At 37.4% G+C, this 24,579-nt stretch overlaps 2 long non-coding RNA genes across 3 annotated transcripts; both read right to left on the reverse strand.

Annotated features, from left to right (window-relative positions):
* Positions 1–304: 304 nt before the first annotated feature.
* LOC126959958 (uncharacterized) lies at positions 305–5,315 on the reverse strand. Its single transcript, XR_007727684.1, has 3 exons — positions 5,238–5,315; positions 815–894; positions 305–491 (listed from the first exon to the last, which is right to left on the reverse strand). It is a non-coding gene; the product is annotated as an uncharacterized LOC126959958 (long non-coding RNA).
* A 1,553-nt stretch (positions 5,316–6,868) lies between these two features.
* LOC126958753 (uncharacterized) lies at positions 6,869–23,662 on the reverse strand. 2 transcript variants are annotated; one of them, XR_007727283.1, is made up of 3 exons: positions 23,595–23,662; positions 16,489–16,637; positions 6,869–6,956 (listed from the first exon to the last, which is right to left on the reverse strand). It is a non-coding gene; the product is annotated as an uncharacterized LOC126958753 (long non-coding RNA). The 2 variants fall into 2 exon arrangements; XR_007727284.1 differs by having other exon boundaries at positions 23,580–23,647.
* Between the last annotated feature and the right edge of the window lie 917 nt (positions 23,663–24,579).

A 24,579-nucleotide genomic window follows, 5' to 3' on the forward strand; every position in this document is an offset into this window, starting at 1 on the left:
TTTTTCATGAATAAAATGATCTCTTGTATTATAACTTATCAATTGAAAGCTTCCCATGTTGGTTGTGATGAATTTTCCTCAAGTATATAGTGGTAAATATTTCTGCTATTTTTCATATTCTGATTATTGCTATGCATTCCTTTTTAACTGCTAACCTGGGTTTTATGTAACCTTGGGCTGTTTTTACACCATGATATTATAAGCCAAGCTCATAAAACAAATTTCATGTTCAGTTAACAGAATAAATATCAGTTCCAAATCTTTTAATATGAATATTTTACTATTGTTTTTAACTTTGGGTTTGCAGATATTGACTGTATGTAAGATATAGGGGCAGTCTGATGCAAACATGAGCTAAACAACTATTCAGAAACGTGTCTGGAACACAGTAGATTTTTCAATAAATATGTGTTGAATCTCTGATCAGACTGCTGGGCAGAACTCATATCTTCCTCCTTCACAGAACCCCAGGTTCATTCCTCTCACTGAAGCTGAAGGATTAAAAGAAAACCACCCTGTTAGACAGAAGGTTCTCTCCAACATCTAGTGCTTATGTGCTTGGTCTCATGAATGTAACAGGCTTAGTCCTGGGAATGGCACAGTGTCACTTCCATTGCCATCATTTGGTGAACCAATCACCAGACCAGCACATATTAAAGAGGATAGACAATAAAGTCCACCTTTTATGGAGGAGACTCATAATGAATAAATGGCTGTCTTTAATTCACTATAGTCTGGCCCTGGTCACAAATTACTTATATTCCTCCCATGAGCAAAATGTACTCATCCTATTCCAAGACTTCCAAATTCTCACCCAGCTGTACCATCAGGCTTGAAGACAAGGTTCGGGTGGCGACAAGACCCCTCAGGAGTGGCTGCTCTCAATTCGAAGACCTATAAACAAGGAAGTAAAGGGACAAATTACCCCCATTGTTTCTCCTAACATAGAGTTACCATTATAAGCCAGGGACAGAAGAGCCACCGTAGACTCTTTTATTCAAAAAGGGAGAAAATGGAAGGTACATTGCAGGTAATGTGCCATAAGGATTCTGAAATCAAGACCAACACATACAGCCACTTCCTTGATTGGAGCCCACTCTACTTCCCATATGTGGTTGTTTATTGCTCTTGTACCTGATCTCTGAGTGGTGCTTCCTTTTTCATGAGACATGGCATGAGTTTGCAATGAATAGTTTTCCTAATAAGAGATTGAAGGTCTAAATGCTTCTTTTTCATTTTAGTTCAAGATAATGATAATTCCACTGATGAAACTCTTTAAAATAAAACCATTTTATTGGTTTTCTATAAAATTTTATTGCGCTTCATTCCATTGTCCCAAAGTCATGCCCAGAATTCTGTGCAATAAAGGCTCTCTACCTGAGCTAAGAATCAGGGGGGTATGGTAAAACCACAGCATTTTCGTCTTGTCAAAAGGGTCTAAAAGGCACTGCTTTGAATCTTTCTGAGGTCTTAACAAAGTGTGTTATAACCACATCCGTGATATCTTGATCTGGATGCCATATTATGCTAATAGCAGTCTGGGTTTGATCTTTGCCGTGAGTTCCCAGCCTGCCCTATGGGCTTCAGACTTGCCAGATTTCACAATCACATAAACCAATCTCTTAAAAAATAAATCTCTTCTGTCTATCTAGCTACCCATCTATCTATCTCCATTCACATATAGTATATAGATACATACAGATTATATTATTACATTATATATAACATTATCGTATTATATAAATAATGTGATATGTATAAATGTGTGTATGTACATGTATATACAATATATACTTTGGTTTTTGTTCTCCAAGGAACCCTGGCTGATACAGGGTATCTCTATCTGGACTACAGAAAAATGACATTTAACTTAGAGACCTTAAAAGTGGATTAACTCTGTGATCCAAATTGCCCATATTTTATGAATTCTACTCTTTCAAATGATGTTTCTGTATATGTGCCAGTATAGCCTTCAAAGTACTTTCATGCACTGATACCAAGTCTCTTTAAAACTTAGAAAATAAAAGTAGGTTATAAACTTCCTACAAAAGACCATTGGAATCTGATGATATTTTTATAAAACCTAGCATCCAAAATTCCATCATGTATCTACCTAGCATCCAAAATTCCATCATGTATCTAGCAAGCTGAACAAATAGAAATAAAACAAAACCAAGAGCAAAATATGTGTAATTTGGCATTAAGAAACACTCACACATGTGCACACACACACACACAAACACACACACACACAGAGAGAGAGAGAGAGAGAGAGAGAGAAATGGGATGTAGGGATGCAGCCATGACAATATCATATCTGCGTAAAAGTGCCTGTTAACTTGGGCAAATATAGTCCAAAGCTTAACCTAATTAGGATGCAGATTTGTGTGGCTTTTTGGTGAAATACACTGAAGAGAATGGAGGGTACGGCTAGAGCTTTGGGGCTTTTGCATTAAGCTCCAGCTGGGCCCAACAGACACTGTCCAAAAGATGACCTCCAAATAATTAAATGATTTCCATATGTTTGCTCATGTATAGTCTTCCAATGTGAGTTTTTCCATCTCCTTCCAAGCTCAGTGCTTCTAACTGTTCAATGCTTAGAAGGACTCACGATTGGAAACCATCAAATATTCCACTATTGAATGATTTTTAAAATATAAAACTATAATAGTTGTTCTTCTTATTTTATCTACAAAACGGAACCCTTTCTAAGCGCGATACTTTTACATTAGAGAGCTCTCATTGGGTTTTGGAAAGAGTTTAAGGAAAAAAAGTTTGAAAAATGACATTTGATTGAAAAAGGAAAATAAAAGGTGCTCTGTATTTCTCCAAAAGAAACCTAGGTATTCACTGACTTTTATAGTGAAATACATTTTCTATTCACAGAGAGCATATTCAATGTTAAATTTGAACATTTTATTTTACATTTCTTCAAATAAGAAAGTATGATTAGGTTTTCAATAAGCATTTATTGATTATGTGACCAGATAGATTTTAATAAAATGTAATGGAACTTTTGGAACATAGAGTTTTAAATGTCATTTTAAAGAGGTTGCAAATCAGAGCTTTTATATCTCAAAGATAGGGACTTCAACACGATTATCCTAAAATCTAGGCACCCCCTGTCTATTTCATGCAGGAACCTCTCTTTCAAAAGATATTTACATTTGGTTTTAGAACTGTAAACTGTCTCTTTCCCTTATAATAGTGGCTGGCAAACCAAAGCCCAGGGGCAAATCTAGCCTGTTACCCAATTTATAAATGAGGTTTTCTTGGAGCACAGCTGCACCCATTTGTTTTGTTAATTGTCCACGGTGCTTTTGCTCTTCAATGCTGAGTTGAGAGTGTGACAGAGATGATATGGCCTGCAAGCCAAAAGTATTTACTATCTAGTCCTTTACAGAAAAACTTCCCTTTTTCTGTAAAGTTGTCCCCTGCTTTATGTTGATACTAAAATAAAAAGAACAGCACTTCACTTGATGCATTCACTTATTCATTCTCTGTACAATTATTAAGTACTGACTGTACTTCAAGAATATGTTATACATTATGTTTATAAAGATGAACAAGACATCATAACTAACTCTAAGATCAAATGTTCTGCAGAGAGAAAGTCAAAAGATTAAACAATTACCATGCAGTGCAACGAATGCCAGAAGAAACAGGTTTAAGTTTTCCATGAGAGAAAAAGATGAAGCAACTAACTGTGGAGGTATAGGGAAGTGATGACATTTCATCAGGGTCGTAATGTAAGAACACACGTTCACAAGGCTGGATAAGAATGCTACTCAGACAGAGAGTAATGTGTATTTGCCAAGCCCTGGAGGAGTGAAACATTATGTTATGTATAGCGAATGTCAAGCATAGAGTTAGAACTGCGGCCCATGAGGAGGTAACATTAAATGGGACTGGATAGGCAGATCAGGGTTCTATTCAACAGTAAAGCAGTCATTGAAAAGTCATGAGGAATCACTGAGGTACTTTAAGAAGGGAAGTGACATGGTCACATTTACATTTCAGAATAACTCAGGTAAACATTTAATGATTGACAGAAGTGCTAGGAATAGGTAAGAGTTATGAAAGCATAAACCAAAGCAGGGTGTTAGTCAAGATTATTTCAGCAGAAAGTTGTAGAACCCCAACATAGATTGACTTGGGCAATTTTATATGTATATTCATTATATATATAAATATACAATATATTATACATATATTATAAATATATATTTTTATATATGTTTTTTCTTTTTGATACATATTTTTATATATGTTTTTTCTTTTTGACCAGGCTTTTTGATTTCGAGCACATCAACAGATCCAGATCTATATTTCTTCAGCTCACTGCCCTTGAGAAAGCAAAAAGTATTTACAACCTAGTTCTTTACAGAAAAAGTTTTCTGTAGAACTCTCGGAAAGAATAGAACTATTCTTCCCAAGAGTTCCCAACAGTTCTAGCCAAATTCACCCAGTTCTTTTGCCAGGTTTTGTTCTCATGCCATCCCTAAACCAACCACTATGCACTGACTTATAAGGAGACAGAAATCATTTTCCTATAGATAAGTTTGAAGGGATAAGCATTAACATATGTTAACTCTTAAATTTGGCCCTGGGTATTATTTAAGGTCAGCCTTAGTTCTCTGTTTATTTATTTGTCAAGCATATTTTTTTTATTGTCACTCAATGACAGGCACTTAGTGGATGGGAACATAATGAGGAAGGAGCTGCTCCTTCCCCCAGGATCTTTTTGTGCAGTAAGAGGGGAAAATCCAGTAAGCAAATAAAGAGATGTCCAAGCTTGGGATTACAAGAGCATGAAGAGAGAACCAAATGGGGGAGGCTGGGACTGTCAAGAAGGCCATCCAGAAGTAGAATTGTCCTAGTTGAGACTCCAAGAGGAGTAGGATCCCGGCTAGGTAGGGAAAGAATATATTGCAAACAGACAAAAAGGAAGTATATAAAGGCCCTGGCAATAAGGCTGACTTAAGTGGGGTAGGGATGAGGAGAGATGGAATCCAGATCCTAAGCTAGAACCAGACCACGAAGACAGGATACACAACAAAAGTGAACTTTATTTTGAAGGAAATGGGGTCAACTGAATAATTTTAAGTGGGAGAGTGTCATGATCCAACTTGCACTTTAGAACAAAAACTCTGACTACTATATGGACATTGGTTAATATTTATTAGTGTCTATTACTTCAAGTGACTAGTAGCCGTGTACTGAACGAGAATGCTTACTTTCAATCCAAAGAATGAATGGATTCATAGCAGGCACAGTGCAGCTGTTCTTCTGCTTAGTTGCTGTCTAACCTCTCTGAACCTCAGCTGGTTTCCTCTATACAAGGGGAATAATAATATTTTATACTTTATAGGACTGTTGTGAAAACAATTGAGACAATGCCATGTAAAAACCTTATAATAAAACCAAGCACACAGGAATTGCTCAATACATTGCCACTATTCTCATTATCATTATGATGATGAGTGGTGTTTTCAAGAGTGCTCATAGGCATTCTACGAGGTGAAGTTGTACAGACACGGAGACTGAAGGGAGAAACGGAATGAGAAAGAGCAAAAAGGAAGGGCCAGAGTGACAGAGAGATGTTTTTTCTTTCTCAGAAAATGGGCGGGTGGGTGGGCGCTGGGCAGGACTTTTATTTCAATGGGTATGAAGAACTCTTTACAAATTGTATCCTAAATAAGCATTATTTTTACAGTGAGCAAAATGCAGCAACCTCTGGGGTGAAATGAAGCAGCTGCTTCACCGAGCACAGCTTCTCTGCAGGCGGAGAAGAGTACTTTAGTCAACCAAAACCGTAGATACTGGTGTGAATCGAAACATCTTTCAGGTAAAGATCATAATGTGTGTTTTTACAGCATTAATTAAGAAAGCAAACTATTATCTAGAGGCAAATTAAAATGAGAAAGCTGTTCGATTAAAACTTCTATGGAGCAAGCATTACCCATAACAAGTCTCGTAGAATCAAGGAGGAAATAAGGGATAAGAGAAAAGCAAAACGTCTTTAGCTACAGGGACATTAGGGTGCAGAGGTTTATGATTTTCACTAATGAGAGAATAGCCACTTGGTTTTATAAAGCAAACTGGGAAAGTATGTTGATAATTCAAGCTGTTTCTCTCTCCTCAAAGAATCTAACAAATATGACTTAGGTGTAACAAGACTTCTTTAAGAGAGAAATGTCTGTACTCAAAGTGTTATAGAAACTTTTTCCTTTCTGCTGTAGTATGAAAGTCATCTCCAAACCTCATGTTGCAACTTCATCCCCAAAGTGCCAGTATTGAGAGGTGGGACCTTAAAGAGGTGATTGAGTTGTGAGAGCTCTGTGTTTATGAATGGATTAATCTATGTGTGAGTTAATGGATTAATGGGTTATCATGGGAGGGGAAATGGTAGCTTTATAAGAAGGGGAAGAGGGATCTGAAATAGCACGTTAGTCCACTCAGCCCTATTCTTGCAATACCCTGCATCACCCCCGGACTCTTCAGAGAATTCCCACCAGCAAGAGAGTTCTCACCAGAGAGGACTCCTCAACCTTGGACTTCTCAAATTCCATACAAATAAGAAATAAATATTTTTCCTTATAAATTATTCTGTTCCAGGTATTTTCTTGTAAGCCACAGAAAACTGACTAAGACAGTTCCTTCTCCAAACCTGCTTTTGCATTCTTGTTTGTCTGTCTCATAACCATGATGCATGCCTTATGAATAGGTAATGAGACATGCCACTTTAAAGGAGATGCCCAGAGACCCATATAGGCACTGGCTAGCTTTATATTTAAGAGAGTAGAGAGGTGATATGTGGAGTGACTCAAAACATGTCACAAAGCCCCCAAATATGCCCACCAGCATTCCTGAAATTTCCTGATTTTGGTAGGGAAATCCCCAAAGTGTCGATTTTGGTAGGACTTTTTCTTTTTGTGATTAAAGTGTAATTGTTCCTGGAAGAAAATACAATAATAAACTTTATAGGGCAATTGAATTATATTCTTTTCCTTTCTTTCGAAAAAATTGAGCATGTTGGTGGGGAAAAAAAAAGTAATGGGAAAAATTAAACTAAAGGAAAGGCCTAAAAATAGGAAACTCAGTATTTGGGAAAGAATCACTTTTACCTCCTTGCCTATAGGTGCACATGCCTTAATTGGGCTCTGAAGAAAATACGAATAAGAAAGATGAGAGCAGGTAACCATACAGTTTGCTTCTTGCCTGTGCCTGTTAAAGCATTTCATATAAGCAACTGAAACTGAGACTTGGGAGGAAAGTCTTCAATTCCAGCATCCCAAAGGAACTCTCAATCTGCTCATTAATGCCTGATTTACTCATTCATTCTGATCTCTTGTCTTGCTAAAGAAATTTGTCTTTGCTCCTTTCAGATTATTCTTGACCCTCCTAAAGAAACTCTTAGATTGTTACTAATACCAGTAACATTTTTTTAACCAACTCCCACATATTTTATCTGAGGTTCTCCTTGACTTTAATTCTTCTCTATTTTTCCATTTTGATTGATATTTTCTCCAGGGGCCACATCAGAATGAAAGTCAAAGGTGAATGTTATCCTGACAAGGAATAATCTCATTTTGAATTCCTCTCATCTTTTTAAACAAACACAATTGACCAAGTCCTTTGCAAACCAATTTCTGTCATCCTTCTGTTTCAGGAAGCACACTACGTTTTATACAAATATAAATAAAGAAATAAACAAAGAATCTAGGAAGATTTTCTAACTCTACTTGGTAATTTTCAGCCGGTAGGAAAAAGAACAAAGGCTTCCTGTTTCTAGGGTACTTGTCTTAACTAATACGTGCAACTCCATGAATACATAATGCAGATGAAAACAATAAGAAGAAGGGTCAATGTGTCCACAATTCCGTCTCGGCATTCTGACACTTGGACTGGGCAAGGGTCCACCTGCACCACCATGTGTACATACAGCAGAGAACTGAAAAGCTCTTTTCCTTGACCTCCTGGGCTTTTTGCATTGACTGGGATCGAGCTGAAGGCAACAGCTGGCTTGCAGATGTGCATAATTTACCCACATTTAACCAGCCTGGGCAGTTGTAGAGACATCGTTGAATGTGTACCCAATTCCACGTGATCAATCAACAGCCTTTGGTCTGCTGTGATGGCTTGGGCATGTACATCTTCCCTGTGCCTACAGGCTGATGAAAACAGACTCAGACGGATTTTAGCTATGGTGGAGGTAAAGCGAGGGTTTTAGATTGAATGAGTATGTGACATCAGGTTGGAAGGAAAATGGAAAGTGTCATGGTCCCAGAATATAGGCATAGAGTGCAGTTTTGCAAACATACGCCTATGAAGGAGAGTAATAGCATTGAAATAAAATGAGGCAAGACCAGGCTGATGTGTTTGAAAATTGGTATGAACGAAGACTCATGTTACACATGAGGCGAAGTTGCACACCTAACAATCACCAGTGGATGAACAGTCTTTTTAATGCATGCACATATCTTATTTCATATTGCACATATCTTATTTCATATTACCTTATAATATACAAGGCAATAAAAACCAGCCCACTGACCCACATAATATTTATCTCTTCTGGAATCTTATTGCCCAACCTAGGCATGAAAATGCTCAACAGACTGAAAGCTGTTATTAAAAGCAGGTCACTTTCAGTTTGTATGCACTTTAAAATTTGGACTTAAATTATTAGAAAGGGATAGTTTTTACCTTTTCAAACTGATTAAACTAAAATACATTCAGAAGAGAGTTGGAGCACCAGTAAGAGATAGTGCTGGATAGCCCTTTTTTTTTTTTTTTTTTTTTTTTCATGTTCTACCATCTACGTTTTATTTCAGTCTCTGATCAGCATCTGCCAGCCACATCACCCCAATATTGGCAAGGGATTTGTTCAGCCCCCAGTTACCTAGTGAGACTGGCAGGCTGCTCTTCAGTGCTTAGAAAAGAATAGTTTTGAACTTCTGTCTAATTGTAAAACTGATTAGTTACACAGTCCTCATGGGTGACTTACAATTCCCATTTTAATACTTTGAGTTTGAAAATAGAAACTCCATAGTAATATAAAAAGCTATTTTCATTTGTCCACTTAATTTATATTAATGGCTTGCTAAAATTGTTAACTGTTTGTAAGGAACCTTTCAAAATATTATAGTTTACCATTTAGTTCAGAAAAATTGTATATTGAAATAAATATATTGATTTTAAAAATCACAGTATACGTATATTTGAAGATATAAAAGGCAATTATTCAAAAAGCCCACAGCTTATAGAGTGTGATAAAAAATTGGAGGTAAATACAAATACTTGGGCAAAATAAATACCACCATGGCTAACGTTATAGCTATACTAAATATAAATATATATAAAAACAAATCGCACGTGTGTGTTTGTGATTTAATCTGATAGTGGTGCCTATGAGATATCTTTACATAATCTAATAATTTGCTTTTGTCTAATTAGATGCTTGCAGCTCTTTGAAAGATCCACTAAATAAATCAGCCTCCTTTAATTTAACCTACGTTTCCCATTCTCCCCCAGTGTCCTTAGCCATGCCTCGGGATATCCAAAATATGTTGAAAACACAAACCAAAATGGAATCACACAGTCTGATGTGACCTTCCTTATGCATGGCTAACTCCCACTTGAATAAGGGAAGGGAATGCATAGCAATGTCAGCCTTCATGCACAGCTTCTGATTTACTCCATGAATTATAGATGTATCTCTGAGGGGCCATTTCCCTTACGGTTTCTGATGCAAAAACAGTCGGTAAATATCTAACGCTCTTGACCCAGTATGTTAATCAGGCAGTAAGGTAGACATCAGTGGCCTCTCTATGCTAAGTTTAATTAATGGCATGTAAAACTGTATAGCCCCCATCTCCTCCCCTCAAATGCTACATAATGGGATACATGCTCCCATAAGGGCCCAAAAGTTTGTGTTTTCTAGTCATGAAGTTTTGCTCACTGTTATAAGGTCAGCCCATTCATTTCTCAGCACTCCCAGTTCCCAACTGCTACTTAAGCTGTTAGTTCATTGAGTTCATCTGTCATGGGCCTGCTTTAACATGCTTGCCAAAGGCTCTGAGAACTCTCCCACTCTGCTATTTCTTTGTGCTAATGAATCACTTTGAACTAGTGAGATATATCCCCACATTGAATAGAATGCCTTATGTGGATTCAGTTTAACAAAACCAGGCCGAATACTTGCACCTGCTAACTCTGCTCTATCGCCTGTTCCTTTGTGGGAGCACATGGGTATCCACCTTCGGAGGAGAAGTCTTCTTGCTTTGTCAATACGCAATGAGATATGGCACAAATCCTGTGTCCAAAGGTGCCAAAGCAGACCCACAAAATAAATAGTGAGAAGAATGTACATAATTTATAGGTATTCAGAGTTCCTAATGCATACAACAAACTTAACTTTTGAAGTTAAATACTCTCTTCAATATGATTATAATTCTGATTTTTATGATCATTATTCATTTAGCATTAAATTTCTCTAGAGTTCATCATTTAAATGGGGATAACTGGTCCAAATGAGATTTGTGACCTCCATTGGCATATCATTTAGAAACTCAAAAACAGTATTTTTGTTTGTTTGTTACAGGAAACACCTTAGTGTCATATTTCTGCATTAATCATGGAATCTATTTTCATTTAAAATCCCAAACAGAAGGTAAGTATTTTCAGAAAAAGTGAATTACATACCTCTCAAAATCTGTTACATGGGAACCCACAGAAAATACAGATAATATGCTATTTGTAGTAGTAGAATGTTCAGGTTAAGGACAGTACTGAAGCCATAGCCAGAATTTTGCCTAGCTTATAGGCAAATCTCAGTCACTTTGACTTAAAGATAAAAGAAAGATCCTGACTGTCATTATGTATTCTTGTGTCTAGAAGACATGTTCTTTTGATTCTTAGGATAAAGATCTGGAATAAAGTTTCTGTCTGTCAACTTCCATAGCAGCTTACCCTTTTATAGCTTTCTCTATGAGCAACTGCCCCCATGGGAAGAAAAGGCAGAGGAAGAATGGCCTGGAGTTGTGTACACCCTATCTGGGTAGGTTTTGACTATTCTCAATAACATCCCCTGTTTGAACCTAGTAAAGCCAGATAGGGCTGAGAGATGCAGAGAAGACACACTAATGAGCTCCATACAGTGTATGAATAGCATTGTGGCCTCTTATGATTATTCACTCATTCATTCACCAAACATTCTCAACACTTTCTTTGTGCCAGGTGTTGCAAAAAGACACTGGGAACACAGCAATGAATAAGACAGATCCAATCTTCAAGGAGCTCTAATATCTAGCAGCACTCATCCGCTCAATCTTGAAGAAGGCGGCATTCACTTCCAGCTTTGCCCACTGAGCATTATGCAACTTTTCTGTTATTTACAGAAAGATTGAGAACTGGAAATTCACACCAACTGGCATTTAGTCTGTACTTATTAAAGCAAAGCATTATGTTAGGTGCTTTATAGTATGTAAAGATGGTTATGACTCCCTGGGTGCCTAATATGGTGAGAGAAAGAAGAGGGAGACACATGTACAGAGTGTGACGAGGAGAAAGTCCATCCTCTTCCGAGTGGCCCTTAAAGGAACAGGAATTAGATGGAACCCTTGTACAACTGTGTAGAGGAAGTTATGGTGAGACCACACACACACATCAGGTCCTCTGTGAAGAAAAGAGTAACTAGAGGAAAATGCACATTAAGGGCTAGTGGATTAATGGAAGTTACAAAATCTGATAAAATGTAGAGCAAATCCAGAAAGACTCTCAGCATTCTATCCTGTAACTTCTCTAATCTTTCATGAAACTCCTCTTTGAACTCCCTCCACCAGCCTCAGGAGTTAAATCAACAATCCCTAATATGCATTTTACTCTAGCTACTTTTGAGAATGTTCTCTTCAACTTCAAAAATTGTCCTCATCATTCAAGATTTTTCCAATGCCCAGCCTACTCCATTGAGCCTTCCCCAACTACTGAACCAATATTACTCTCTTTCTTTCTAGAATACATGTGACCCCCTTTGCTTCCTGTAACAATCATATACATACAGTTATATATACCGAATGCTTATTGACTTGAGTTTTCTCTCTCCAGATGTTAAGCTACTTGAAAGAATCTTCCCATTGTTTTATCTGCTATGATGCTGAGCAAGGCATGTAAAGAGAACTAAATAAACACTTATTGCTTTGACCAGACAACATGTCTTAGATCTGTACAACTTCCTTTCAAATCCTCATCAGCAATTCATTGGCTTACACTTTTAAGAGTCTTAATAAATCTCTTCTTTCCTAGTATTTATTAACTACTCCTGTGTACATATGCCAACTAGTTCAAAAGAGAAAGGAAACTACATAACCTTTATTTCTAGGGATGTGACTCCACATAGTTCCAAGCCTAACCCAAGCCTCAGTTCTGGGTGCCAGACATATGCTTGGTTTCTTGCTCCAATAAATTAGGTGCACGTTATTCTGTTCTTTGAAATAACTGAAATGGTGCAGTTTATCTGTAGAAGGCTTCCTCATCGAAGAAAATAAATGCATTCACCAGCAATTTTTCATTTCTGCAGTGGAACTATTTGAAATTTCAAGAACAATTCTACTGTTCAGCATCCCTAATTATCCCAACTACAAAATCCATACTTTAAAATACCAGTAACAAGTCACCTAAGCTAACAAAGCAGGCATGAATTTTAAAGAAACACTAAGCATTGCCATTCTATGCAAATTGCCCAGTATATTTCTTTGAAAGAAGAAAAAAAATATAATTTTTTTTTCATATTTTTGCAATGCATTTGCAAATTGGCTCTTGAAAATGTTTAAATAATTATTCAATAGTGTGAATTTAGAGAGACTCCAATGCTGTTTTTCCCTGACAGATTGACAGTGCATTATAAATTCCAACAATTTATATTTTAAGGCCCCAGCTTCCTATGTCTGCCAACCATGTCCCAGACTTGAGGAATTATGGTCGTTTAATCAGGGTTGAGTATTTTCATGCTCAACCTTCAAGCAGTGATGCTGTACCATGTTTTCACCAGTGATAGATGAAGCCACTTACTCTACCGCCTCCTGCATGACAGTACTTTAGAAGTCCCGCTAAAGTTCATGTTTCTCAATATATCAAAGTTTAGCAGCACAATGACCTTCTGATATTTGTTTTCAACTGTTTATAACCAACAGTTCATTACTTTCCCAAAACGAAGCGGAAGAGAGCCAGTAGATGCTCCCTCTAGCAGAGCAGGTGCCACAGCATATTCCAAGTCTGGAAATTGATTGCAGGGAATTCTGTAAAGAAAAGTCTAGGACAGTGTTAGCCTCTTAAGCCACTAATGCCAGGAGAGCCAAAGAGTCAGAATTACAACTTTCTTACCTGTCTTTTACTGTATTGCTGAAAAGATGTATGAATCCTTTACACGGCATTTTCTCTACATATAGTTACTTATTTCTGTTGGACATTGTCACTCAGCCACGTCCCTTGGTCACAGCCATTTAATCTAAAACCTTCTAGGATAATCCAGAGATCTTAGCAGGGAAAACATATTTTCCTTTTACTTGGATTTGAACTCTAATAATATTTGGGCTTTCTCACTCTGATGAATGGCATGGGATTATATATGAGTCCAATAAGATTCTTTTTGCCACTCAAGCTAGAACTATAAAAATAATATGAAGTGGTTTTTGTTTTGTGTTTGTTTGTTTGTTTAACTCAATATCCTAATTTGTCTTCAGGGTCTCAACTTTTCTTTTTTTGAGTCAGGGTCTCACTCTGCCAACCAGACTGGAGTGCAGTGACACAATCATAGCTTACTGCAGCCTCAAAATCCCAGGCCCCAGTGATCCTCCCTCCTCATCCTCCCCAGTTATGGGGACTGCAGGCATGCACCACCACACCAGCTAATTTAAATTTTTTTCTTTTTAGTACAGATGAGGCATCACTCTGTTGTTCAGGCTGGTCTCGAACCCTTGGGCTCAAGCATTCCTCTTGTCTCAGCCTCCCAAAGTGCTGGGATTACAGATGTGAGTTGCCACAGCCAGCTTCAACATTCTAATGTAGAAAAGAAGCCCAGGTAGGTTTATCTGCATAAATTAATAGTCACTAGCATTCATCTGGCAGACACTATGCCCTCTTTCATTTAATTCACTCAATTTACAAAGGTGTTATCACCTTCATTTCACAGATGAGGAGGCTGAAAAGGAAGCGTCTGAGCTTGCCTATCCTCCATGCTATAAGAAAGTCACTGATGTGACTCAGCTGCTGGGTAGCAGAACCTGTCTTTTGACCACTACCTTGCACTGAGTATTTTTCACCAAGATTTAGCAGAAGAGGCACCTTAACCATCCACAGAATTCTTTCCTACCCCAGAGTTCACTCTGAGCCTGATAGCCTCATAATGTATGTTTTTATTTTCCGGAAACGTGATCCCAAACAGGACCTAGCCCCACATCGGTCTTATAACTCCAAGTACATGAAAGGAAAATGAGGGTAAGCACACTCAGAAATCCCTCCAAAGACACTTCGTGTAGAAGAACTGACTTTTTGCCCATCTGTTTCTTTTAAGAAAACAAGGATTAATTGTGTCTTCCCAGTATGGCATGAAGGTTTCATCACCCGTAGTAACTCCAATTGATTGAAGGTGATTACATGAAGGGATATGTTGGAACAAATTGTGAGACAATGTTAGGGCTCTGCTGGCAAGTGTGGTTACCTATGAGTAATGACTACTATGGGTGCTGAAGGTGTGAAGGAAGGTACAAGTGCTTAGGTATTTGCTGTCTATATCTTTGACATATAACTACCATGTGTCCTTGAGAAGAAGGGAGGTCTCAAATCATCCCTGGATAATTTATTTGGTTTTTCACCTCTTTCCATCATTTATTCTTTCTTTTTCCCTTTCTGATATCTACTGTACATTTAATTAAGCTTAGCAGTAGAGAGATAGAAAACAGACCACAGATATTATCTCCACACCTAACCAAGACCCTCATTTAAATCACTGGCAGTGCAATTCTCACTTGCCCCAGACCATTGATTTGCAAATTTTGGTGGGTAAAATAATCACCTGAGGACATGGTTTCAAATGTAGACTCTGGCTTTTACTCCCAAGAGATTCAGATTAGAAATAGATACGTTTGATCTGTATCTTAACTGAGATACATTTGATCAGTTTCAATTGAGATACATTTTGAAACTGATCTGCATTTAAAAGGCACTCTGAGTATCTGTGAGGCAGGAGATTTTGGACCATAATTTGAGCAACACTACCCTAAACTCAGATAAATTCCCCCTTTTACCCAGGAGCTGGGACAGGATTTAATATGAGCCACAGCGTCAGTCCTTCTGTCCCTCCGGGGGAACTAGTACTTTTGCAAGAAAATCACTGGGAAATGATTTAGGAGGAGCAGCACAATTTTAGGTTTCAATATGAAATTGGAACAAGTGTACTCATAGGCTCAGCATTCACTCTCTTATCCCAGTTCTCTCCTGCTTTTTGGTTTACTCCCTTTATTATTCATACACAAGACGTTCCCTCTCTTTTCACTCTCACAGAATCATGCATTGTTTTGAGGTTGAAATTGTCTTACTCATCTTTGTATTCCTTATAGTAAGCACACATAATAAGGATTCAACAATATTTTTCAAAGGAAATAAAACATCAAGCCCAAGGGCCACTGATTTAATTGCCCTCTTGAGCAAGTCCATTCATGGCTCTAGATGTCTATTTATTATGGTTATTCATGATGTTGATGAACGTCCCAGCAACTACCATTAACTGAGCACTTTCACTCGATGCAGACTATTGTGTTGTGCTGAGTTTTACCTTCATTCTTCATTTCACTTAGTTCTCATAACAATCCTTAGAGGGTGTCAACAGAGGCAACAAAAGGAAAGTGGGTAAACCTTTAATATGCAAGGTCTCTTCTCATTATGCAGAGAACAATGGCCACTGAACCTACATCCAATCAAACCAAGTCTGCTCGAGCTGCAGAAGTGCAAATCCTTGGCCCCTAGACATTAATCATTTCCATACATGAATGAGAAGCTTGTGTGGATAGGTAATTTTACTTATAAGCCGACATATACTCACTCTCGCTCCCTCCACACATACACATAAGCTTCAGCCTTTTTAAGACACAAGAGCATCTTTCAGTTTATCCACTTTTTTAGACTTGTGTGGATATAAGGATTACAGGTTTCCTGCCTGTCCAGGAAGAGTGATCGCTTTGCTCTCTAAGAACTTAACTCCCAGGCTTAATTATTATGCGAGTGTGCAAGTGTATTAAGCATGTAGGCCAAAAGCAATTTAAAGTCTATGCTGCATTGACTTTCAAATTATTTCATTTCTAATTCAGATGCATGCTTTGTTAAGGCATTTATCACTGTTGTATAATCAGCCAGATTGTTCCATGTCTACAGTCCCTCAAAACCCCTGTCCCCACTGGTTCCATATCAGGAGCAATAAATGACATCCCTTACCCTTGTATGTTGAGTCAAGCTTGGAGTCTCCTCCCCAAGTGCCTCACTTCATCTTTCGATGTAGCTCCCACTGGTGGAAAATGTATCAAGCACTGTATATCTCATCAGCAAGACCGTTTGTTCCTTCTTAGCAAGCCATTGTGGCGCTCCTGGAAAGGTGGACAGAGTTTCACGCTCCCACTCAGAATTCCTTGAAACTAGTCAAATGACTTTCATCAGTAAATCAGATATTACTTCCTTGAATATGTTGGATTCTTAGAAAAATTAATGAATACAAAGATTCTATAGTCTTGGAACATGAGGAATTAACAGATAACCAAAGCATCTTAAAGCCATACCTAATGTCAAGAACCTATCCCTTATAAACATAAATCTAATGATGTCTATACTGACAGCTTCCAAAGGAGCAATAGTCCTTCCCCATCCAGATCTCTTAACCTCAATGAGGACTATTCCCACCATACATGCCACATATTAAGCCTGTATCTGGGAGGAGGAGGGAGTTTCTGGGATATGGAGAAAGACAATATTTTTGCTGTTCCTTTGTCCTTAACATTTTTATTTTGTCTTGATATTTTTACTTATTCCATGATTTTGCAGCTAAAGAATGGAGTCAGAGATGTAGCAGAGGGAATATTTGGAAAATAACTAAAATTAGCAGGTATCCCGAAGGAAAACATCATAGATTTGTGACAAAAGATGTGTGTCAGAGGGACTCAAGAAAACATACAGATCCCTTACTATTCTTACTACTAAAAATGGAACAGTAATCCCTGAATATCAGGGTGTTCTTGAGGATTAACTATAATAATAACATAGTGGTGTTTGGTAAAGCTGGAAAGTAGCATGTTCATTATTACGGATAACATTTTAAAAGGTTTAATGCTGAAATAAGCAACTAGATCTCTGAAAATTTTAATCTGGTTTTATCAGATCCTTTAAGCAAAACCAACCTTAAAATAAAACGTAATTTTGGCTCAAGGGGAGGTTTTCCAACTATGAAGTGTGTGTGTGTGTGTGTGTGTGTGTGTGTGTTTGTGTATACTAGTATAAATCAATGAACATTCATTCTAGATTTCAATAATTTTACTAAAGAGAATAATGTTTGCTTTTGTTATTTGACAAGGAAGGTGGCATCGTAAATACTTCATTATGTTGCCTTTTCTCGTCTGTCTCTTTCTCATCCCGACAGACGCGAACTGTGCACTTACAGTCAGTAGCAGAATAAAAAATCTGGGCTTTTGGTCCTGACTTGGTATGACCTTCTTCTTTCTCATTTTGAAGCCTCTTACTGCTGCCAGAGAAACCAACATCCCTCTTTTCACTGTGTTACACTCAAGGTAGCTGAGAAACTTCATCAATAAGTATGCTGAGGTTTAAGCCAACCAATAAAATTAAAGAAAAGAAAGTCATTACAGTAGGATGTGTGATTTAGGACCAACATGAAAAGCAACGAAGAGAACTCTGTATGTCACTAATGGAAACTTGGCCAGTTCCTACCTACTAATAAATAATGTGCTGTTAAGCTGAGAGCTAAATATTTGGGTGAGGATTTGGAGATTCCAGAAATCCTTAAACTAATTAAGATATAAATATGAGGATCCTGAAAAGTTCAAGGATAGATTAGGGGAGATGAATGCACCAGCAAGATGACCTCACTCTCCAGCACACAGGCTCAAGTGAGGTAGGACATTGAAATGGAATTGGGTCCCTGGAGGACATGAAGGAAGTGGAAACCGAGTTTGTGGGATGTAAGAAGGAGAAATTTGTATTTTTGTGTACTTTTGGTTTTTGATCCTTATGCTGATCTACTTGTATCAAGAGGAATAGAATAAGTCAAGCTGATGTGAGAAAAAAGAAAAGCGATTTTCAAGGGCTTTGGAGGGGGTGTGGGGACACAATGTGGCAATCGTTTCTGGCCACTCCTGAGACAGCAAATGAGAAAAGAAGTCTCAGGAGTGTTAATAGCGCCTGGAGTGCAGTGTGTGGAGGATGAGTGGGCTCGGGCTCAGAGATTTGCTTTTGTGTTTCATCTGAAACCAATCAGTAAGCGAAAAAGCAGAAAGCTCTTTTGGCATCTATTCCACCATTGATACTGGGGAGAAGGAAAGAGGATTTATACATAGAGACCCCCATTAACACTAATGAAAAGTAGGCGGGTAAATCCCATGTGTACGAGGAGCAAACACTGCCCTTTGTGTGGGGGTAATTAAGAGCTAAAGAGGGCTTACAGTTGCTCACCACTGCACACATGCTCCTGGTGAAAGCTCCTTCACAGCAGTGTTTCAGTGGCTTTCTTTAGTTTCAATGGTTGCAGCCTAACAGTTGTTAACCATCTCTCGCCCTAGTTCCCCCATAAAGGAGTGAAAGGGAATGATGTATTGGAAATGACAGTATTTGACACTATTGGCAGAGGGGCTTTCAAGGAAAACCTACAAGAAAAAAAGAAAAAGAGACATTCAAAAGGAATCTAAAATTAAGCAGAAGAGAATAATAATTGGCTCAAGGGAAATAACCCTATACTTATAACATCCTTGCCAGCACCCCATCCTTTGGAACTGTGGCAGGAAGAGGAGCCATGTGGAAACCAAGAATATGGAGTACTAGCAAGCACCATGTCTAAGATCCAAAGCCATAACTATGGCAAGAAAATGCTCCAGTGATGGCAGGAATGGAGAAGAAAAGGTGAGAGCTATGACATCATCCCATCTTTACTCTGCAGACCAACCCTGGCAATGTAGTTCTACATTCATTCTGAGTTCCAGCAATATCTGAAGGCAGTAAAAAAAAAAAAAAAAAAAGGCTGTCTTTTCCTAGGGCAATGTTCAAGTCTCAAGACCAGCTCTTGAACTTAACAGATTGGACCCATGTGAACAAAGAACAAAATGAAATTTTACGTATATGAAATGCCTGTGAAGTCTTTTATTTATTAATCTTTCCGATGCAACATAGGAAACCCTGGTGGATTTACAGGCTAGAGAGACCTATTTAATTCATCACAAGCTCAATAAGTATTCAGAGTATTGTTGTGTTTGATTACTCCAGGTCGTTACACATATCCTACCATATGTATGATATGATCTCCGCCTAATGATCGATTGAAGAAATACATGAGATTGAAAGATAAGTTGATTCATAATCGAACTGCCTCCTTATCTTGAGAGGAATCATCTGTTTTACTTTTCACAGTTTTGATCTAGAGTGTAATTTCCATTCAAAACAAAAAATTTCAGAGAAACATTGATAAACAACGGTCCAGGAAGGTGAGATGTCTACGAAGAGTATTATATAAAACCCAATTGAAAAAGTTGAAGAGAATGTTTCTAGAGTAGCTAATACTCAAGACAAAGAAAAAGCAAAACAAACAATCAAAAAACACACAGCAGCTTTTGCATAGTGAATGGTTACCATGAAGAACATAAACTTTTTTTGTAGATGATGTACCTTCATTATTAGCAGTTATTAACAGTTTCAGCTGCTTGAACAGAAAGACTCAATATAACAGAGTATGAACTAAGCAGCTCAGAGCTGATATGGCAACTTCGTGTTATTTGGGATCAAGGACCTTTCTGTTTGTTCTCTGACACTTCTCAGAATATCTGCATCTCCTGGTCCCAAATGGCTACTCCCGTTCCCACTGTCACTTCTACACTCTAGTCAGCAGAAGGGAAGAAGAAAAGGGAAATAAAATATACTCCTTAAGTGCAGGATTTAAAAGTTTCAAGCACTTCCATCCACATCCATTGGTTAAAACTTACTTACATGGTCCCGATTAGCTGCAAGGCATAATGAGAAATGTAGATTTTAGCCTCCATTTCTATGGAAAATAGGAGACTAGATAATAGCAAAAACAAAGTGGCTATTTATTTTACTGTCACATATAGAGCACACTGATCACTAGTTAGAAGTTTTTGAACGATTGCAGGTAGGTAACTTAATATATTTATCTTAATTAATTTTAAAAAGGGATTTCTAGCAATTAGATATGTAAACTATAATATTGATATATATAAGTTACATGTAAAATGTGTATTATATTCACAATGGTCATAACAGCATTTTTCATAATAGCTAAAATGTGGAAATAGCTCAAACGCCCAACTGATTATCACCCAACTGATGAATGGTAAATAAAATGTCATGTATTTATAAAATAAAGTATTATATGCCAATAAAAAGGAATGAAGTACTGAAACATACTAAAACATGATGAAATTTGAAAAACATGCTAAAGAAGCCAGTTACAAAAGACTATATATTTTATGATTTCCTTTATATGTAATGTCCAGAGTAGGTAAATCTATAGTGTTTGCTTTGGGCTGTAGAGGACTTGCTGACAAACTGTGAATAAAAGTGTTCTCAAATGGATTCTGGCAACAGTTGTACAACTCTGTGAATATACTAAAGAGTACTGAACTGTCCATTTTTGAATGGATGGATGTAATGATACATAAATTCTATTTCAATAAAGCTGTTTTTAAATAGTTAAAAAATGCTAATATTCTACAGCAAAGGTCTCATGCAGGTTATATCTGACTCCGGTACACAGCCCAAAAAGAAAAGATAAATGTTTTTAATGAATAAACTTACATATGGGAACCACCCATTTTAAAGAAATATGAGAGATTTGTCCTAAACGTGAAAAATATGAGTTCACTTGTCACATATTAACAACTGCACTGAAAGGTGTGTATGTGTGTGCATGCATGTGTGTGTGTGTATGAGTGGGAGGAAGGATATATGCAGAAATATGTACTATGTCCAGCTTCCATTTTCTCTATCCTCTCAATAATAATAACACTTAATATTTTTGAGTACCTATACCAGGAACTATACTAAAAATATCAAATACATTATCTCACTTAAACTTTATAGAAATCACATGAAACTACAGATCTGAAGAACGTATGCATCAAGCACAAAGTTACTTGGGTAGTAGGTTACAAAGCTGGGGTTTGAACTCAGATTCACCGAGTTCAAACCTTGATCAAATTGCAGTATCACACACAACTTCTATTATGCAAGGTGTGCAGTGAGAGTTCAAGAAGCTCCCTTTGTGCATATGACCAATTTGAAAATATGGAATGATGTTGGAAATGTGTGAAGATGATTGATTCGTTGAGCTCTTTCATTGGCCCAAAGACTTTCTTCATTTAATTTTGTGTGTATGTATGTGTGTGTGTAAAAGAGAGAAAAGGTCTCACTCTTTTGCTCAGACTGGAGTGCAGTGGCATGATCAAAGCTCACTGCAGCCTCCATCTCTCCAGGCTCAGATGATTCTTCCACCTCAACCTCTTGAGTAGCTGAGACTACAGGCACATGCCATCACACTCAGCCAATTGTGTTTTTGTTGTTGTTTGTTTGTTTTTGTAGAGACAGGGTGTTGTTATGTCGCTCAGGCTGGTCTGGAACTCCTGGGCTCAAGCCATCTGCCCACCTTGGCCCCCCAAAGAGCTGGGATAACAGATGTGAGCCACTGTGCCTGGCCACTTCATTTAATTTTTAGTTGATAAACTTATTTTTTTAGGGCAGTGTTAGGTTCACAGCAAAATTGAACAATAAGTACAGAAAATTTCCACATACCTCATCTCCTTAAAACACACTCAGCCATCCCTATAGTCAACCAGAATCTGCATTTGTTACTGTTGTTAAATGAATGTGGACACATCATTATCACCCAAACTCCATAGTTGACATTAGTGTTCATTCTTTGTGTTACATATTCTGTATGTATTGAAAAATGTGTAATGACATGAATCTATCATTATAATATCATGCAAAATAGTTTAACTGCCCTGAACAATCCTCTGTGCTCTCCCAATTTATCTTTTCTCTACTCCCCAAATCCTGGCAACCATGGATTCTTTTAGTTTTGCTTTTTCCAGAATGGGATAGTTGAAATTAATACAGCATGAAGCCTTTTCAGATTTACTACTTCCCCTTAGTAATAAGCATTTAAGGATCCTCTATGTACTTTTGTGGCAGGGTAGATTATTTTTTAGTACTGAATAATAGTCTATTATACAGATATACCACGGTTTACCCATTTTCCTGTTGAAGGATGTCTTCATTGATTCCATATTTTGACATTATAAAGAAAGATATTATAAACATACAAGTTCAAGTTCATTTTTTTTTTGTGAGGATGTAGATTTTTAACTGATTTGGGCAAATACCAAGGAACATGATTGCTGGATTATACGGTAAGAATATGCTTAGTTTTGTAAAAATCTGCCTAACTCTCAAGAGGTGGTACCATCTTGTACTCCCACTAGCAACGAACGAGTATTCTTGTACAACACATCCTCGCAAGCGTTTAGTGTCACTGTCTTGGATTTTTGCCTTTCTAATAGGTATTTTGTGAGTTCTTATTATTGTTTTAATTTGAAATTTCCTGATGATGTATGATATTGGGCATCCTTTCTTATGCGTATTTGTCATCTGTACATAATTCATTGATGAGCTGTTTGTTCAGATCTTTTGCTCATTTTTTGGTTGGGTTGTTGATTTTCCCTAAGGATTTCTTTTTTTAAGGTTTAAACTAGAAGCATGAGCTGTCGGACTCTCCCTTAACCCAGAGACGTTATAGAGAAGACACTAGCCTTGAAAAATACTAATTATCTATTTTTTAAAGAATTAGAACAATTGAGATAAGGGTTACCTTGCCTATATGGATTGACAAGATGGTAACTAGAAACTATAATTTACTTTTCTTTGGGATACCATCCCAGACTGAATGGAATAGCAGATTTTAAGGCAGACCTAATTATCATAAACCTACCTGTGCAAAATAACTTGGTCATAAGGAATTTACTGAGTTTAAGCTGTGACCACCAAGAAAATATAGTATCCTGGAATTTCAATAGTAGTCAGGATCAGTTTCTAGACACAAGATGTTAAGGGATCGGCAAACACCGCTTTTCCTTGGCCATAGAAACTGTATTTAAAAGCCTGTGAAATTATCTTCTCTACTCCAAAGATATCCTCTAGGTCTTGTCTTTCTACTCCTGTCCTGAACACTCATAGTAATCAGTTTAAAGCAGTCCATTTTGCTCTATTTGGATTTTATTAAAAGGCTTTGGAGAATTTACCTCAGCAACACTGACCTAGAAACTCTTCATAGTGTTCTGCCCTTGGTAATTGTTTCTAGTCTACTCTCTGTGACGCCGTGGAAGTTCAGCTCTGAATCAAGCTCAGCCTAAAGTTCTAGAACATGGTACCACTTCTGGTTCCACCAGCCTCCATTTCCTGATTGAGAATAGGCCAGTAAGAATCAGAGTCAGTGACAACACTACATTATTAACTTTTGACAATCAGAGTCAGCTTTTGGAGAATAAGTTACCTTTTTATGAAACTCAAATTAAAGTTGAGCAACATTGGTGATGCCAACTTGACAGAGTTTAGCGATGGTCTGACGAAAAACACTCACTACTTTCAGAATACTTTTCATATTTAAATACTAGTACTATGATTAAAATGATCAAAGGGTGTGTGTCTCTCTGTGTGTGGTGTATATAAATATAAATATAAAAAGATAAATGCATATAACTTTTATTTTTATGAAAATACATTTATTGTTTCCCATAGGTTCACTTTTCCTACAGAAAACTCAAACTCTTCAATAGCTAAAAAGGTTTACTGTACTCTTGTTATCAACATGATCCATGTGTCTATACCTATTTTAAGCATGAGAACAGTCAACTATGGAAACACTTTGGCCATCCCCGTCAGTGCAATGTGGAATCCTACATGGGCGCCTTCTGACAGTTCGCCCCCTGGTGGTAACACAAACTTCATTCATGAGCTATGGCACCATTTCTCCTTTGTAGTCCTCCCCATTAACATCTGTTGGATACTACTCACTTTTCAACGCACAACACCCATAAAGTTAGATATAAAAAGCTTGGAGGTCCAGAATTTCAGGAATCTTGGTTCTAATGTAAAGCAAAGTATGTCAAATGGAACATAATAGTACTTGCTCTTTCCCTCCTTTGATTCAAGTGAATTTAGTACAGGAATGCATAGGCAATCTCGTTAACAATTGTTCTAATTGTCCCTCAATATTATTTTTTTGGTGTTCTTATCTTTTTC

The sequence above is a fragment of the Macaca thibetana genome, chromosome 7, assembly GCF_024542745.1.
Source record: "Macaca thibetana thibetana isolate TM-01 chromosome 7, ASM2454274v1, whole genome shotgun sequence".
NCBI classification, from domain to species: Eukaryota; Metazoa; Chordata; class Mammalia; order Primates; family Cercopithecidae; genus Macaca; species Macaca thibetana.